Below are 8969 nucleotides of genomic sequence, written 5' to 3' on the forward strand. Positions count from 1 at the left end.
AGATTGTCCTGCCAGGGATGCTGTGAAAGCAGCTTTGGACTCTGACATTAGTTCAGCACATTGTCTAGGGTCTTTACAGAACGTACCGTACCTTTATTAACACCAGTAATGCAGAGGCCCTTAAGGCGTAGGCTGGGCTGAGGAACTCAGTCTCTGTAGAGAGACCTGCAAGTAAGCAGTTAATTAAAACAGCTTTTTACCAGGTGTGGTAGTGCATCCCTTTAATCCTAGCTGTTAGAAGGCAGAGACAGGGAATCTTTCTGGATTCGAGGCTATCGTGTTATACATACTGAGTTCTAGGGTTACCCAGTGATACCCTGTCTCAGAAACACACACACACACACACAAAACAAAACAAAACAAAACAAAACACTTTGTAGTGACTGCCAGGAGAGAAATATGGTTAGGACATGGATGAGCATGGGAGTCCAGGTGTTTACCAAGGACATTTGGTGGGTAATTAGCTACTTCTCACTCTGACAGAAGCCACCTAAGGGCCAAGGATTCTCTCCATTGTGGTGAGAGAACTATGGTGTTGGGTCAGCTCCATCTGTAGGGCTGGGAACATGTAGCCATGACTAGTTCACATGACCCAGATCATGCGGCAGAAACAGAGGTCAGAACCAGAGGCAAGTATAACCTTCATGGCCTGCTCCTGGTGCCCCACCTCTGCCAGCTAAGCCCCATGTCCCAAAGGGAACATGGCGTCCTCAAGCAGTGCTACCGGCTGGGAACATAGAAGGCTCGGGCCAGTTCACATTCAAACCGCAGCTTTCTTCTGGTGTACAGTCACGGTGGCATGAACATCCTTAGCTCTTATCTCCCAGTAAATGAATATAGGCTCTTGTAGTGGCATTTCTTTTGTATTTTAATAAGTAAAGCTTGCCTGAGGATCAGAAAAGTAAAACAGCCCCACTGGCCAGTCTTACAGACCAGACAGCAATGACACACACCTTTAATCCCAGTAGCCACATGAGTTGCCATAGAAACCAGACTGTAATGGTGCACGCCTTTAACCCTATCTGTAGAGATGATTGTGGATTATAAAATGGGAGGAGGCAGCTCTCAGGCTCAGTCTCATTCTGAGGATTCCTGCAGGCAGGAATCACCATTTTCAGACTGAGGTCGAGGTAAGAGCCAGTGGCTGACTGCTTTCCTTTTCTGACCTTCAGGTTGAACCTCAATTTCCCTCTCAAGTTTTTATTAATCATGCCTCAGGTTCTCAATTCAAGCAAAATGTAGTCAGCACTTGACACCAAAGGCAAAGGAGCGGCTCCGTAAGGGACTTCCTTTGCTAGTCCTTCAAGAGTTCCTTTGTCCACCCTTCCAGCCTCACAGTACTGACCTAAGGAGGCATCCAGACCCACCCACAGAGACTGACTGCTCCATAATGTGTTGCTCTTGCCTTCCTGACCTTGGAGTCTCTGCTTTTTCTGTAGGGCTTGGGAAAGGAAAGGGCCAGTTTTCACACAGAGAACTCGAGACATTGGCCCGTGAAGGCCTTGGAGCGAGAGAGGAAGCAACTCCTCTGAGTACCATATGTTCACATTAGTGGCATGGCTGTTCCAAGCCCAGAAGCTCAGGAATTAGATTGTCTGTTTATACCCCAAGTGGTTGGCTAACTCTTAGGATGGACAGGAAGTTGCCCTTTGGAGAGTCCCTGTACATTATGGAAGCAGATTTACTTAGCAGGATCTTCAGTGACAGACCTCAGATTCTTCAGTAGTCAAAGGAAAACTGAGCTGGAGGCTTTCTGAATTTCTTCTATCTTGACATTTGATGTCCCTCTTGGTCTGATACTTTGGGGTACACAGCCAGACAAGACCTTGCTCTATTTGGAGGCCAGAGATTGGAGGTTCAGTCAGGGTGATGTTTAGGGCTCAGAGGGGACCTCCTGAACTGAATGCCACCAGAAGCTTCTTAAGGTAGGAATGCAGTTTTCTCAGTCATGGGCTTTGGTCTCCCTGGATGTTAGCCCTGTCTCCTCAAGTCATGGGCTGTAGCTGGAATTTTCTTTGGGCTTCCAACCAACTCCCAAACAAAGACATGGAGATGTTTTATTAGTTATGAATTCTCGGCCTTAGCTTAGGCTTGCCCCACTAGCTCTTTTAACTTAATTTAACCTGTTTCTAGTCATCTGTGTTTTGCCTTGGGTCTTTTTACCTGTCTTTCATTCTGTATTTCCTACTTTCTGCTTCCTCCATGTCTGTCTGTCTGCCTGCCATCTCCGTGTTATCCTTTTTTCTTTCTTCTCTGAGCCTAAATTTCTCCTCCTACTTACTCTCCCTGACTGAAGTCCCATCTATACCTCCTCCGTCACTATTGGCCATTCAGCTTTTTGTTTTGTTTTTCAATACAGGGTTTCTCTATATAGCTTTGGAGACTATTCTGAAACTCTCTCTGTATACCAGCTAGTCTCAAACTCACAGAAATCCCCCTGCCTCTACCTCCTGAGTGCTGGGATTAAAGGTGTGTACCACCATTGCCTGGCTTCAATTTTTTAATTATACCAATCAGGTTCCTTAGGCAGGCAAGGTAAAACAGCAACACATCTTTACATAGTCAAACAAATGTAACACATCTTTACATAGATAAACAAATGTAACATATCTTTACATAGTTAAACAAATGTAACACATTTTTACATAGTTAAACAAGCATTCTGCAAACAAGGGACCTTATCAAGCTCCACCTGAGTCTTCCTCAGCCTCAGGCCAACCCAGAATCTCCAGGCTGTGAGCAGAAGCTATTTCTAGTTTGCTTATTTTGCTGGCTTCTCACTTCATAGGTATCACCCTCCTTTATTGACTGACAGCCAGTTTCTTTAAAATTTCTATAACATGTTTTTTTGGTGCTTTTAAAACATTCTTTTCAGGGAGAATTTATTAGGATTCTCCAGGAGGCATAGAGCCAGAAGGATGTATGCTTCCACTTCCCTATCAGATTTCTCATAAGAGTTTTCATTTCAGAAAGTGAGCATCAAAGAATTTTGATCACATAACTATGGATGTTGAAAAGTCTCGTCTGCAAGTGAAGGGGTCTGGTAGTTCTGGTTTATAGGCAGCATTCAGCAGGCAGGCATAGTATTTCAGCATTCCCTACCTTTGGGTTTGTTTGGGTACTCAGTGGAGTGAATGATAACCACTCTTCTGCTGAGCTCCCAGTTCAATGCCAGGCTCTTAGAGAAATGCCTTCACATTTGTATCCATTCTTACTTTGCACTCATGGCCTTGTCACACTGGGATAAAATTAACCTCTACAGGTCCGTCCTTCTCAACTTGACATTTATATAAATCTCTATAGCTATGTGTAATTGGATAAAAAACCACAGCAAGGGCATTCTGTCAAACATGATATAGCTATCCTAAATACAATGAACATTCCACTAATCCCATTTCCAGAAAAGAAGATAAAATAATATATATCCTATCTAGCTTAATAATTGATAGTACTTCAATGTTATGATACAAAGTTAACAATGCTTAGATATTGTGTTGCATAGTATTTAACATGTTACATAAGAGGGAAGAAGACAAATACATTTGTTTACTATAGCAAATAATAAATGTAAAGCAGGATATAAATGTGTTCATAACAAAACAAAGAAATATTTGTGACAGAGTCCTTGCTTTCGTAGCTGCCCACACAGTCATTATTGTTGTTTTCAGCTACCTTCTAACCATTTACCTTCTGGAAATGCCATAGTAGGACACTATGGTTCCTAACCTGATGGCGTGATCCCAACCTTCATTCCTAAGCCAGTAGTGTTTTCCCACTGATCTTTTTAAAAATTCGTTCTTTATATTTAATTAAATTATTTCTTTTACATCCTGGCCACAGTTTCCCCTCCTTCTCCTCTTGTTCCTTTCTTCTACCTCCCCCCCCAGCCACTCTTCCTCTGTTTTTGTTCAGAAAGGGGTAGGTCTCCCATAGATATCAACAAAGCATGGCATATCATGTTTCCATAAGACTTGAATTAAGGCTGGACAAGGCAATCCAGTATGAGGAGTAGGTTCCCAAGAGTCAAAGTATTAGGACAGCCCCTGCTCCTATTGATAGGAGTCCCACAAATAACCTAAGCTATACAACTGTCACATATATGTAGAGGGCTTAGGTTGGTCCATGAAGACTCTCTGGTTGTTAGGTCAGTCTCTGTGAGCTCCTGTGTGTGAAGTTAGTTGTTTCTTGGATTTTCTTGTGTTGTCCTTGACCCTTCTGGCTCTTACAATCCTTCCTCTCTCTTCAGCTGGATTCCCCAAGTTTGGTCTAATGCTTGACTGTGAATCTCTGCAGCATCTGTTCCCATCAATTACTGGATGGAGGCTCTCTGATAGGGGTCGTCACTAATCTCATCACAGGAGGTGGCCACTTACATATCCACTGTTGCCACAGATTTTAGCTGGGGTCATCCGGGTAGATTCCTGGGAGTTTCTCTTTTCATCAGGTTTCTACCTGACCCCCACCCCAGCCTCCCCTTTTCCAGTCTCTTTCAGTACTCTTCCCCTCTACCTACCCCCAACAAGATCCCTCAAGTTCCCACTCAGGAAATCTCTTCTGTTTCCCCTTCCCAAGGAGAGCCATGCCTCCCCCATACTCCTTGTTACCTAGTCTCTGGGTCTGTTCCCACTGATTGATCTTAATCACAGGACAATGCTAAGAGATGCCCTGAGGGCTCTGGAGTGTCCCTGACTGTCCCCAGCCCAGCCACCACAGTAACTTCTTTCTTTGCCTTTTGACTCAAGGGAATGATTGACTCCCAAGTCAATGGAATCACTGTGTGTCTTTATGAAAACATTCCTTCCAATGGAATGAGGAGCTCTAGGCCAGGAGAGAGGTCATAGGAAAGGAACCAAACCAAAATAAAACAAAACAAAAATATCCCTCTTTATTGTTTTTTGTTTGTTTAGTCTCAAACAATATGCATAGCAATGAGTTTTGTTATGAAATGTTTTATGCATTATGACACATATTCACCTTTTTGTCCTCTCTTGACCCCTCCCACTCCTGCAGCTTTCCCGTCTTTCCTGTCACTCTTCTACTGTCTGGTCTTTTTCTAATTTTTTGAAATGGGTCCAGTGGGTTTCACTAAAGTTGCTTACAGAAACATGGGTGAAGGGTTATTTATAGGAGTGTGGGCACCTTGCCAGTGGGTGCTCCACTAAAGAATATGCCTATCCACCCCCCAGAAACCAGTAATTACTTACGTATCCTCAAGGAAGGATGGGGCCTCATGGACTTCTACCCTAATTAACTGCCTGTAAATCATCAGGGTCGGATATAATCTTGTTAAGTCCCCGCCCCATTCATAACAAGATAGTGGTAGGCCCAATCTTGTACAGGTAACCACAGCTATAAGTTCAAGGATGCAATTGTCACGCCATGTCTATAAGACAGTGTTCCATAATATTCTATCCCTCCTTCAGTTCTTCTATTTTTTCCAGCCCCACTGCCACAATGTTCCCTGTACCTTCTACAGGATGATACAGGTGTCCCATTTTGGCCGAACATTCAAAGTCATCGTTCTCAGAACAGTGTTCAGTCTGTAGTTCCGCTGCCCATGACAAAAGAAGCTTCTCAGACCAAAACTGGCAGCAGTATCGACCTATGGGCATAAACAAACTTACATAGACAGCAGACAGATTGGACCCATTTAGCAAAAAACAAAACACAGCACAGCAGTTTCCCCACTAAGGGCTATAACCTCCTCAGTCATGAGCTTTTAAACACAGATTTATTATTTTATATGTATGGGTGTTTTGCCTACATGTATATCTAAGTCTCATGTGTGTGTATACAGTGCCCAAAGAGACTAGAAGAGGCCAGAAGAAGGTTTCAGACCTGCTGCATCTGCAGTTACAGGTAGTTGTGAGCTTCCATGTGGGTGCTGGGAATTCAACCCAGAGCAGACTCTTAACCACTGAGTCATCTCTCTGGCTCATGGCCATGGACTTTGGATCAGGTTTACAGTACCGGAATGAATTCCCTCCTCAAATCCAGTCAGAAAGTATCTGGTTAATCCCATAACAGATATGCCACTATTTACCAGTGTTATTTACCATAACAGATATGCCATTTTGCCTGACTGATCAGTAAGTAGTATGGCACACTGTAGGAGGAGGCCGCTTTGTTATTCTTTCTGCAGGGTTTGAAAGGAGACACGAGATGCACGGCGGTCCCACGTGGGTAAGCTTTAATGGGGGGGGGGTGATGACAAGTGAGGGATGGGGTGAAGAGACAAAAGGGCGTGTGTTATGGTGTTCCCCGTTTTTAAGGGGGATCCAGGTGCGTTTGGGAAAAATGTCCTGCGCATGCATGGCTTTTTGTCGAATTGGGAATTGTAGTTCGGTGGGATGCTGTATCCTCTGCCACTTCTGGGAATTGTAGTCCAGTGATCCTTCTGCGCATGTGCGATCTTTCTGTCTCCAAAAGGAACAACATGCTTATTCATTCTGTCTGCCCAGAACCAAAATAACCACACAGAAACTGTATTATTTAAAACACTGCTTGGCCCATTAGCTTTATTTTCTTATTGGCTAACTCTTACATATTAATTTAACCCATTTCTATTAATCTGTGTATCGCCCCATGGCAGTGGCTTACCAGCAGTATCTGTCTCCAGCAGGGCTACATGGCTTCTCTCTGACTCCGCCTTTCTTTCTCCCAGCATTCAGTTTAGTTTTCCCCGCCTACCTAAGTTCTGCCCTGCTACAGGTCCAAAGCAGTTTTGTTATACATTAATGGTAATCACAGCATACAGAGAGAAATCCCACGTCAGCACACAGGGTCCACAGCCAGCCCAGCACTCTGAATAGCACCTTCTGGCACTAGGGGCTACCCAGCAAGCGGGAAGAAAACAAACTTCTTGCTAATAGGTTGCCAAGGGTACCACTGTGTGGTGATGTTTCCATTCCTACTTTTGTTTGCTGGACTCATGAATTCTAGCTGCTGGAGAAGCAGCACCACATATTGGGTGCTAATTGGGAGAATAAGCAGCATCTTAGCGACTCTTGCATTAGTCTTGCAAATGTTGCCCCATAGGTGGTGCTGTAATCAGCCTGGAAAGGTAATCCTGTTCTGTCAAGCCAGATGCTACAGACTATGGGGGTTCATGGGAAGACCAATGACTTCCATGATACATGCCTATTGCTACGTGTCAAAGTCTGGAAATTGTCCTTAGGAATGAGTCTAATCTTCTCTTTACTTGAGTTAGAAACTTTTTGCTTATACCAATCAAGTAAAAATTTGGTAGATTTCTTATCAATTTAGTTTTAGGCATATGATCTGATGCTGGCCTCTCACATATGCACACACACACACACACACACACAGAGTAAGAAATGGAATAAGGAAAAAAATGGAAGGTTGATTTTTATTACATTAAGACAAAGGGGGCTTGAGTTATAAGTCAACTTCACCATGTGATTTTTGGGCTGCATACTTTCGGTGCTTGGGCTTCTTGTTTTCTCAGTGGCCAAATGATCTTTAGAAGCTCCTCTTTGTAAGATACTTGTGGCTATTTAAAGTCAGTATATAGTGGAAAGGGACACCTTCTTGAGATGCTTCCTCTAGAGAGCTGAGCAATGAGAAGGGGCTGGGCTGGGGTGAAGGCCCACAGCGGTATGATAACAGGTACAGATCTGAGCCCCAATCTCGCTGGCAGCTCACCAGCTGGTGCCATCTCCCTTGCTCACATACAGAATAGCTGTTGTTAGCCTCTCAGGCATCTCCTGCCATATGGCAAAGCTCCGTTTGTCCCTCAGGCTCAGCCCTCCCAGCCTCCACATCCGCAGAGCCTCTAGGGTTAGTGAGCTCTGCCTTAGGGGATGACATCTGGGATTGACAAAGGCAGGACAGGCACCTGGCGAGGGAGGCCCCTCAGACTGGTGATGGACAGCTCACAGCACGTTCAGCATTTGCAATCAGGAAGATGAGGAGAAACCCTGTCGTGACTAGGGAAATTTAGCTGGCATTGTCTCCCTTCGCAGAGAGGTTTATGTGTTTGAGTGATAAAAGCTAATATTTTCAAAGTTCTGCATGTGTTAGGCACAGTGCTGAATTCACTTTATGTTTTTTTTTTTTTTAATTCTCTCCGCTTCTGTTTTGCAGATGTGGAAACTGACACATATACAGGTTATGAGGTATCCACCAGACAGGACCCCTCAGACACAGATTCAAGCCAATATACGGTATGAGCTGGCTGGCATCTACATTGGGTGTTCAGAATCCAAGTGCAGTCCCAAGCCTTTCTTAGGGTGAGTTTGAAGCACAGAAAACACATCCTAGGTCGACATACTTTTGTTAGCGAGAAGTGGAACTAAAGAAGCCAAATGGCAAGGTTAGTATAGTTAGGGGCTTTTCCAGAACTATGGACATTTTTTTTATATCTTCACATTCACCTTTTTCTTAATTTTTTTAAAAAAGAAACAAGCTATCTTTTTTTCATCATACATACCCAATCCAAGTTCCCACTCCTTCCCCTCAGAACTGTGGACTTTGGTGGGTTAGGTCTTCGTTTTCATTTTAGCGGTGCTGCTGCCTACATCCTGGGTTCCAAGGCCTGAATGGTATCCATCATGGCATGAGCTGTACTGAGGTCTAGGGGCCTGTTAGACACAGAAATAGAAAAATGACTGCCATTCTTTGATGATTCTAATTCCCAAAGACAAGGTCCATCAGTTAAGATGCATGGGCAAAGACAGTCACAAGACAGGCATTTGTTTCAGTTCCTGCAGTATTCACTGCCACTCATGAGAAATTGTACTTTTCCCTAAGACACATGTTAAAGGTGACAGTGGAAGCTACAAGCCACTGGATAACGTTCCAGCTCCATGTAAGTAGTATCTTTCTGTTTCTATTATCCGCAGACTAAACCATTTGATAGTTACCCAGTTCACCATCAAAGGCTGAAAATAAACCAGGCATTTGATGGGATAACACGGAGGAGATGCGTGCAAAGATTAAGCAAGAGC

The sequence above is a fragment of the Microtus pennsylvanicus genome, chromosome 8 (assembly GCF_037038515.1).
Source record: "Microtus pennsylvanicus isolate mMicPen1 chromosome 8, mMicPen1.hap1, whole genome shotgun sequence".
Classification (NCBI taxonomy): domain Eukaryota; kingdom Metazoa; phylum Chordata; class Mammalia; order Rodentia; family Cricetidae; genus Microtus; species Microtus pennsylvanicus.